Here is an 8,630-nt window from a genome sequence, read left to right as displayed (position 1 = left end):
GATTTATTTTTTATTTATTTTTTATCTTAGAGAGTGAGTGCATGCAAGTGGGGGAGGGACCTAGGAGGCGGGGAGAGAGAGAGAGGCGGGGGGCGGGGAGAGAGAGGGAGAATCTCACACAGTTTGATCCCATTGACCCTGGGATCATGACCTGAGCCAAAAATCAAGAGTCAGACGCTCAACCAGCTGAGCCACCCAAGCGTCCCTCAAGTTGATTTCTGAGTCCTTTTGATGCCATTTTTTTTTTTTTTTTTTTTTTTTTTTTTTTGGTCCTTTAAAGCTTCTCTGCTTTCTGGCATGACTAGATGTCCAGGCTCATCTTGTATATTTCCTGCCACAGATTTGGAATGAGCTACTTCTTGGAAGGGTCTCTGATTGCTTTTTGTGGGATAGGGTTTTTAGAGACCATAAAATCTGCACTAGGAGTGCCCGTTACTGGGTACATCATTGTTTTTAGGCCTTTCCAGTGGACAAAGCTAGGACATTTTTAAAATGTAAACACATTGTGAGTTTATATTAATACTTCCAATTCAAGTTCAAGACTACACACACACACACACACACACACACACACACACACACACTTTCCTTCTCTAATTTCTCCCATATGGAAACAGACCTGGCCCAGGGCTTTTTAGTGTGTGTGTGTGTGAGATGTGGGAAGAAGAAAAAGAACCACCAGTCAGTCATCGATGTCAGCCTGTCTGTCACTGGAACATTGAACCTGGGCCACTGGACTGGTAGCCCTCCCTCTCACGTGTACAAACTGTCTCAGAGTACACAAAAGGAGGCTCAGAATACACAAGAACAGGAAGCTGGGGCTCACAGGGGATTTTCTAGCACAAGCTTTCAATATCTGGGACCAGCTAAACTAACTCGCAAGCATTGGGACCTTGTGTTGGTAGTTCCTTAGTCCTCCTTGCTAAGGACAGAGGAGAGGAGAGAAGCAGGAGGAGAGGGGACTCTGGAAAGGAGGAGGGGACTGCAAATAGCCTCAAAGATCTCACAACTAACACGAGTGAGGCTCTCAGACAAGGGCAGTCTGGCTCATGCCCGTAAGGACCATTTGCTGAATTTAGGTGGAGAGGAACAAGCACCTTTGAATTTTTTTTTAATGTTTATTTTTTAACAGAGAGAGACAGAGCATGAGCGGGGGAAGGGCAGAGAAAGAGGGAGACACAGAATCCGAAGCAGGCTCCAGGCTCTGAGCTGTCAGCACAGAGCCCGACGAGGGGCTCGAACTCACAGACCGCGAGGTCATGAACTGAACCGAAGTCGGACGCTCAACCGACTGAGCCACCCAGGCGCCCTTGAACAAGCACCTTTGAATCAAACGTGCCCACACGTATGAGGCAGGATGTGAGTGGAAATGGCATAAGCCAGAGAGTTTAGAGGAGGGAAAAATAAGATTTTTTTGTGGTGGAGAGAGAGGGTCAGACTATTCCACAGCTCGCTCTGTCCCCATCATGCTGGGCCCTGCCCATCCCCCAGAGAGGGCTGGAGCCCTGGGCCCCAGCTCGTGGTGTGAGCCTAGGAACTGGAGAAACAGGGCGGGGGTGGGGTTGGGTGGGTGGTGCCCCGTCCTTTGTACCCTCACGGGTCTTCTTTCTGGCCTGGGGTGCCCATCCTTGCAGAGCCAGTTCTAGAGGGATGGCGGTGCAAGAAGGTTAGAGTGGGGAACATCTGGCGGACAGCCTGGATCTCAGGTTACTTCTTTGCCGTTGGGGAAAAAGCCCTTGGTTTCCAGGGTCCGATTTGATTACAGCAGCCTGGCGGTCTTGTCAGCACTGGCTGGAGGCCTGTTCAAGGTAGGGGCTTTCTGACACCCAACACTGTCACTGGGCCTCTGCACACATTGGGAGGCAGCTTAGCGTGCCCTGGTGACTTGACATCAGTCTGCCCCTTACTGACATTTGACCTCCTCTCCATCATTCTGTGCCCTGTGCCTCCCACTCCCCCATGAACTGTTGAGTACTTATAATCCCCAGGTAACGTTCTCTCCACCTTTTTGTCAAATAATATTTGTCTACCTCCCCATATGCTGGACCCTATGTTCGCCCTGGGGTCCGTGCTGACGAAAGACATTATCACTGCAGCTCAGATGGGGCTGTCGGGGGTGGGGGTGGGCACCGAGTGCTGCCCCCACTCCCTGGCTGCTAGGAGACCTAGGTCCCAGAGAGGAAGCGGGCTCCGGGAGCAGCAGGCCAGATCCAGAGACCACCTCACAGGCTGGCCTCATCCCAGTGACTTTATTACAGTGACGTGGGGACAGCATGGGGGGTGAGGACCGACGGATCCCCCTCTTTCACCAGTGACAAAACTGAGGCCGACTGAGACGATGTGACTTGTCCCAGGGTGCACTGATTCAGGGCTATTTTTGTTCCACTTATCAACAATTGCAAAAGGTGGAGGTGAGGAGACTACAAGAAGCCTCTGCATTATCTCTGAAGCTTTTCTGAAAAGCAAGTATTATTCTTTTATTTATTTATTTTTATAAAAATGTTTATTTTTGAGAGAGAGAGAGAGAGAGTGAACGGGGCAGGGGCAGAGAGAGAGGGGGCACAGAATCCAAAGCAAGGCTCCAGGCCCTGAGCTGTCAGCACAGAGCCCAACACGGGGCTCGAACCCACGAACCGCGAGATCATGACCTGAGCTGACGTTGGACGCTTAACCGACTGAGCTACCCAGGCACCTCTATTCCTTTTTTAAAATGTTTATTTATTTTTGAGAGAGAGAGAACGAGAGGGAGAGGGAGAGGGATAGAGAGGAAGGGAGAGAGAGAATCCCAAGTGGGCTCCACGCTCAGCACAGAGCCCAACACAGGGCTCGATCCCACAAACTGTGAGATCACGACCCGAGCCGAAAGCAAGAGTCAGACGCTTTCCTGTCTGAGCCACCAGGCGCCCTGGAGTCTTGTATTCACTGTGCCTCTATCTCCCTTTCTCCACCCTCTCGACTGCCGTTGAGGGCCCTGCTCGCCCGCAGCCTGCGTTGTCCCCGTGCGCTGAACACCTGCCCCACACGTGACGGACAGCAGCCTGAGGGGACTCACCCGCCCGCGGCAAGCAGGCTCCTTCACCGGTGGCTCTGTCCACCTCTGTATCCCCTCCGTGGCCACCCCAGCCCTGTCCCCCCAGCCTCTCAAGCCTGCTCAAGCCGCAACGCGCTTCCTCCTGCTGGTCGGCCAAGCCTGGCTCCTTCCGGCCTCCGTGCCTCTGCACTTGTGGCCCTCTCTTCACGGAAAGCCCTCTGCCTCTTCTCTGCTGCTGAGATGGTACTGATTCTCCAAGCCTCAGCACAGACATCTCCCTTCCTGGGGCCTCGAAGTTAATCACTTCCTCCTCAGGCTTCCCATCGCCCGCTGCTCCCATATGGCCCTCGGGTACACTGGACCAAAGTTTGTTGGCCTTATTCCTCCGCTCGCGCCTTCCGCAAACATCTATGAAGCAACTAGCACGTGCCAGGGCTGTGGCCGGGTGAGACGCAGGAGCGGTCCCTACCCTCGGAGGCCCCCGACCAGTGAGGGGTTCGGGGACACGCAGAGGCAATCACGGAGCGTGTGCCAGTGCTGTGTTGAGAGGCGCAGGACGAGGGGAGTCACGGTGGGGCCCCAGCCCAGTCTGGGCGGTGGCCCGGTGCCGGGGACCGGAGAGGCTTCCCAGGAGACGCGGTGCTAAGTGAGAGCGGAAGCCCCAGCAGGGCCCTGCCACGTGTTCCCCAACCAGGTTCTCCCGGGGCGAAGGCCACATCTCATCCCTTGTCCTGTTGCCCCAAGTCTAGATCTGTAGCTACGCGTGGTAGGAGCTCATTAAATTCGCTTGCTTGATGAAATGAAGTATCGCACAAACAAAATGAACGGGCAGGTGGAAGCCACCTTACCGTTAAGCAAGTAGACCACCTCGTCTAAAGGTTGCTCCCGTTATCAAGAGGCTGGGCTGAAGACAGAGGCTGTGTTCTCTCTGTGGATCATGTGGTTTGTTGTAGTACCTTTTCACCTTTAGATTAGTTTAGTAACGCTGCGTGAATGATGAGTGGTTTCACATTAATTTGAATGAGTCTGTGGGTTTTGTTTCAGTATGCTACGGAAAGAGGTATTTCATTTCACTTCGTGTCTATGAATTTTATGAATCATATTTTCTTAAACTGCGTTAAAAAATGTCTTAGTGTGGGGCGCCCGGGTGGCTTAGTCAAACATCCGGCTCTTGATTTCGGCTCAGGTCATGATCTCACAGTTGGGTTCATGAGATTGAGCCCCTTGTCGGGTTCCGCAAGGACAGTGCAGAGCCTGCTTGGGATGGTCTCTCTCTCTCCCTCTCTCTGTCTGCTCTATCCCTCCTAGAGTGTGTGCTCTCTCTCTCTCTCAAAATGAATAAACTTTAAAAAAAGAGGGAGGGGCACCTGGCTGGCTCAGTCAGTAGAGCGTGTGACTCTTGATCTTGGGTCATGAGTTCAAACCCCATGCTTGAGTTTCTACATTTTACTTAAAAATCAAATAAAATAGGGGCACCTGGGAGGCTCAGGCTGACTCTTGATTTCAGCTCAGGTTATGATCTCATGGTTCTTGAGATTAAGCCCCGTGTCTGGCTTTGTGCTGACAGTGGGGAGTCTGCCTAGGATTCTCTCTTTCTCCCTCTCTCTGCCCCTCCTCTGCTCACTCTCTTTCTTAAACTAAATAACTATATATTTATATTTACATATATATAAATATATATAAAGAATATATATAAATATAAATATAAATACAAATATAAATATAGGGGCGCCTGGGTGGCTCAGTCGGTTGAGCATCCAACTTTGGCTCAGGTCACGATCTCGCGGTCCGTGAGTTCGAGGCCCACATCAGGCTCTGGGCCGATGGCCCAGAGCCTGGAGCCTGCTTCCGATTCTGTGTCTCTCTCTCTCTCTGCCCCTTCCCCGTTCATGCTCTGTCTCTCTCTGTCTCAAAAATAAATAAATGTTAAAAAAAATTAAAAAAATATATAAATATATATATATATATATATATATATATATATATATAAAGAAAATTCCCTTTGTGTTAAAAAAATATAAAGTGTGAAGTGGGAGTGGAAAGAAGTTGTGGGATTGGTGGATGGGGGCCAGGGAAAAGGTGGAGTGAAATACCAAGGATGGCCTTGCCTGCATGTCCAAGAGGTCAAAGAACTTTCCCATCTGATGTCTCTTGTTCACCACCAGGGCTAGGTCTTTTGGCTTGCCCAAATCATCTATATCCATGATTAATTTTATGTGTCAATTTGATAGGGGGCTGGGGTGTCCAGATGTTTGGTCAAACATTCTGCGGGTGTTTGTAAGGGTGTTTTTGGATAAGATTAGCATTTACATTTGAAGATCGAGCGAAGCCAATGTGGGTGGGCCCTGTCCAATCAGTTGAAGGCCTGAACAGAACAAAAAAGCTGACTTGCCCCTGAGCAAAACCGTCCTCCTTCCTGCCTGCCTTCGAATTGGGACATCAACATTTCCCTGCCTTTGGACTCAAACTAAAACTTTGGCTTTTTCTGGGCTTTGAGCCTGCTGGTCTTAAGACCGGACCTACACCACGGTTGTCCTGGTGGCCTTCAGACTTGGACTGGAACCACCCACTGGCTCTCTCGGGCCTGCAGCTCACCAACTCCACCTGCACAGTTTGGGACATGTCAGTCTCCACGGCCGTGGGAGCCAGTTCTTTGTAACAAATCGTTCTCTCTACGGGCATCCTATAGGTTGTGTTTCGCGGGAGAAGCATGACTAATACAAGGAGGTTTTACTAACACCAGACAAGTCAGCGGCTCATCGATGTCGGAGCTAGAAATCAAACACTTGCCTCAGTTTGCAGATGTTACGTGCGAACCCAAGAAGGAAGGTTCTTCCCGCTGCACATTCCAGCAACCACGCTCACTTAGCTGATGCTTGGAGTCTCCTTAACTGGAGACCATAATTAGAAATAAGACTTGGGGCGCCTGGGTGGCTCAGCTGGCTAAGCATCCGACTCTTGGTTGTGGCTCAGGTCATGATCTCACAGTTCATGAGCCTGAGCCCCACATCTGGCTCCGTGCTGACAGTGCAGAGCCTGCTTGGGATTCTCTCTCTCTCTCTCTCTCTCTCTCCTGCTCATGCTCTCTCTCAAAATAAATAAAAATTAAAAAAAAAAAAGAGAGAGAAAGAAGACAAATATCCCTGGGAAGATAAGGTACTGACACGCATCCATAAGAGAATACAAGTGACTCGGAATGTTTTCGGAGGAGAAATTTTCGAAGGGGGATAGCAGAGGTAGAGGGTGGAAAGACATAGTTCCTACCCTCTTGGAGGTCCTTGGCCAGTGAGAATTTCAGAGAAGTGCAGGAGTGACCTGTGGAGTCGGCATGCTTTGGAGGCAAGGGGGCACTCAGGACAATGGGAGACAGGGGACGGGGAGGACGGTGGGGGCCACAGGCCTCACCTCCTCATTACTCTGTCGAGAGCTGGCTCAGAGCAGTGCCGGCTTTGCTAGGCTGGGAAGCTGAGACTGTCCCTGCGGGGGGACGAATGGTGGAGGTGGCCCACGCCTTCATTTCAGTGAGCTCACAGAAAACTTCTGAAAATACAGATCTCCAGCGGTAGTGCTCACATCTTTTAAAAAAGAACATTTTTAGTGCATGCCTTCTGCCTTCCTAGTTACGCTGGGGGGTGCCGGGGGTGCAGTGGGTGGCGGGGTATCTGGAGCCGTGAGGCAGCCAGCAGCCTATTTTCAAACCTTAGGTGTAATGGGGCCTTTTTGTTTGTTTTTTGTTTTCGTTTTTGCTTTTTGGCTTGTATGAAGCTTCTGATGGATTTTTCTCTTTGGGTCAAAGAGAAAGCCCATCTGGCCACGACAGTAACTGCCCATCCTATTTAGAGCAAGGGCAATGGGCAAGACGGTGAGGATACTTGAAACCCCATCGTGTGAGGAAGGTGAAGGAAAGGAGGATGTGTTCAGCGCGGGAGAGACCCCCTCAGGGGGCTGGGGAGCAGTCTTCAGCAGCTGTCGGAAGGGCTGCCCTGGAGAGGAAGGAATGGGGTTGTACCGTGTTCTCCAGAGCGCAGGGCTGGGGAAGGCTCCGGGAACACAGACTGCGAGAGTCAAGGGGTAACTGGGCTGCTGCATGGGCTCGGGCGTTCTCTGCACTGGAAGTCCTGGAACACGGGCCGGACAAGTGCTTGGTGCGTGTCAGGGAGGAGATTCATGCACAAGGAATGGTTGGTCTACACTCTTCTTAAGTACCTCTAACCCTGGGATTCTTTGATACGGGGCTGTGGAGAATGACCGATTGCCACAGATAGTGGGGTCCGGAGAGGAGGAAACGTGACCATTCACCCCGCCCAACAGGTTGGTCCGTGCTGTATGAAGCTGTGTGTCATACACAAGGGCGCCCCAAGATGACGGTGTTGGGAAGTAGAGCTTTTGGAAGGTGCTTGGGTCATGAGTGTGGCACCTTCCCGAATGAGATTCGTGCCCTTGTATAAGAGACCCCACAGGGGTTCCTCAGCCCTTCCACCACGTGAGGACACAGAGAGGGCTGACAGCTGTGAACCAAGAAGCAGGCTGTCACCAGAATTCCACCACATTGATGCCTTCCTCTTGGGCTTCCCAGCCTTCAAAACTGTGAGAAATACATTTCTGTGGTTTGGAAGCTACGCAGGTTGTGGTACCTTGTTAGAATAGCCTGAATGGACCAAGGTGTCACAGAACGATTGATTCATCCAACCCCTTCCCGCTGCCCTGACACCATGCTCCCCAACGAGCATGTCCATGGTTTGGCTTTTCGTATTAGTTTCTCTACGGCAAAGGTGCGTGACAGAGGACTCATCACGGTACCTACCTCAGTGTTATAATCATTTACTTGACAGTCTATTAACCTAGACTGAACTTTCTCGTATCCCCCCCCTCCCCCCCCTCCATTAGCACAGTGCCTGAAACGTAGCAGGAACTCACGAAATCTGTTAAATGAATGAAGCCCGGAAGCAACAATCACATCTCACTGGGGCCAGGAGAAGCAGTGAAGAAGTGACACTAAGAACTGGGAGTTCTGGGGTGCCTGGGAGGCTCAGCCGGTTAATCTCTTGATCTTGACTCAGGTTATGATCTCCCGGTTCGTGAGTTCGAGCCCTGTGTTGGGCTCTGTGCTGACAGTGAGGAGCCTGCTTGGGATCATCTCACTCTCTCGTTTCCAAAATAAGTAAATGTTAAAAAAAAATTTTTTTTTTTAAAAACCTGGGAGCTCTTTATTCAAAAGTTACTAAGTCCCTATTATGTGCCAGGCACAAGGCTGGGACACACGGGTTGTGCGAAGATGACAGCCACACTGTTCGCTTTCAGGGAACTGTGTGGAGTGGAGGGGACGGTCCAGGCTGAGACAGCAGTATTGACAAAAGACTGGAGTCCTGGTGGTGTTGGACGTGTTCGAGGGCCTGTAGTTCGTGAGGCTGGATTAGGCTGAAAAGGTCGGAATGGAAAGGGTCACTGATCAAAACAGTGATTAGTGATGATCACCGGAAGGGTGACGTGGCCTTTAAACCTTGCCCATCACAGGTCTGTCAGGTTCGAGTTTGGACTTTACCTTGGAAGCAGCAGGGAAATCAATTGTTGGACACTCTGAAACAGATGAGTGTCGCAG

This window comes from Neofelis nebulosa, chromosome 15 (genome assembly GCF_028018385.1).
Source record: "Neofelis nebulosa isolate mNeoNeb1 chromosome 15, mNeoNeb1.pri, whole genome shotgun sequence".
Classification (NCBI taxonomy): domain Eukaryota; kingdom Metazoa; phylum Chordata; class Mammalia; order Carnivora; family Felidae; genus Neofelis; species Neofelis nebulosa.
The sequence above is the reverse complement of the archived record's forward strand: the minus strand, read 5'-3'. Positions refer to the sequence as shown.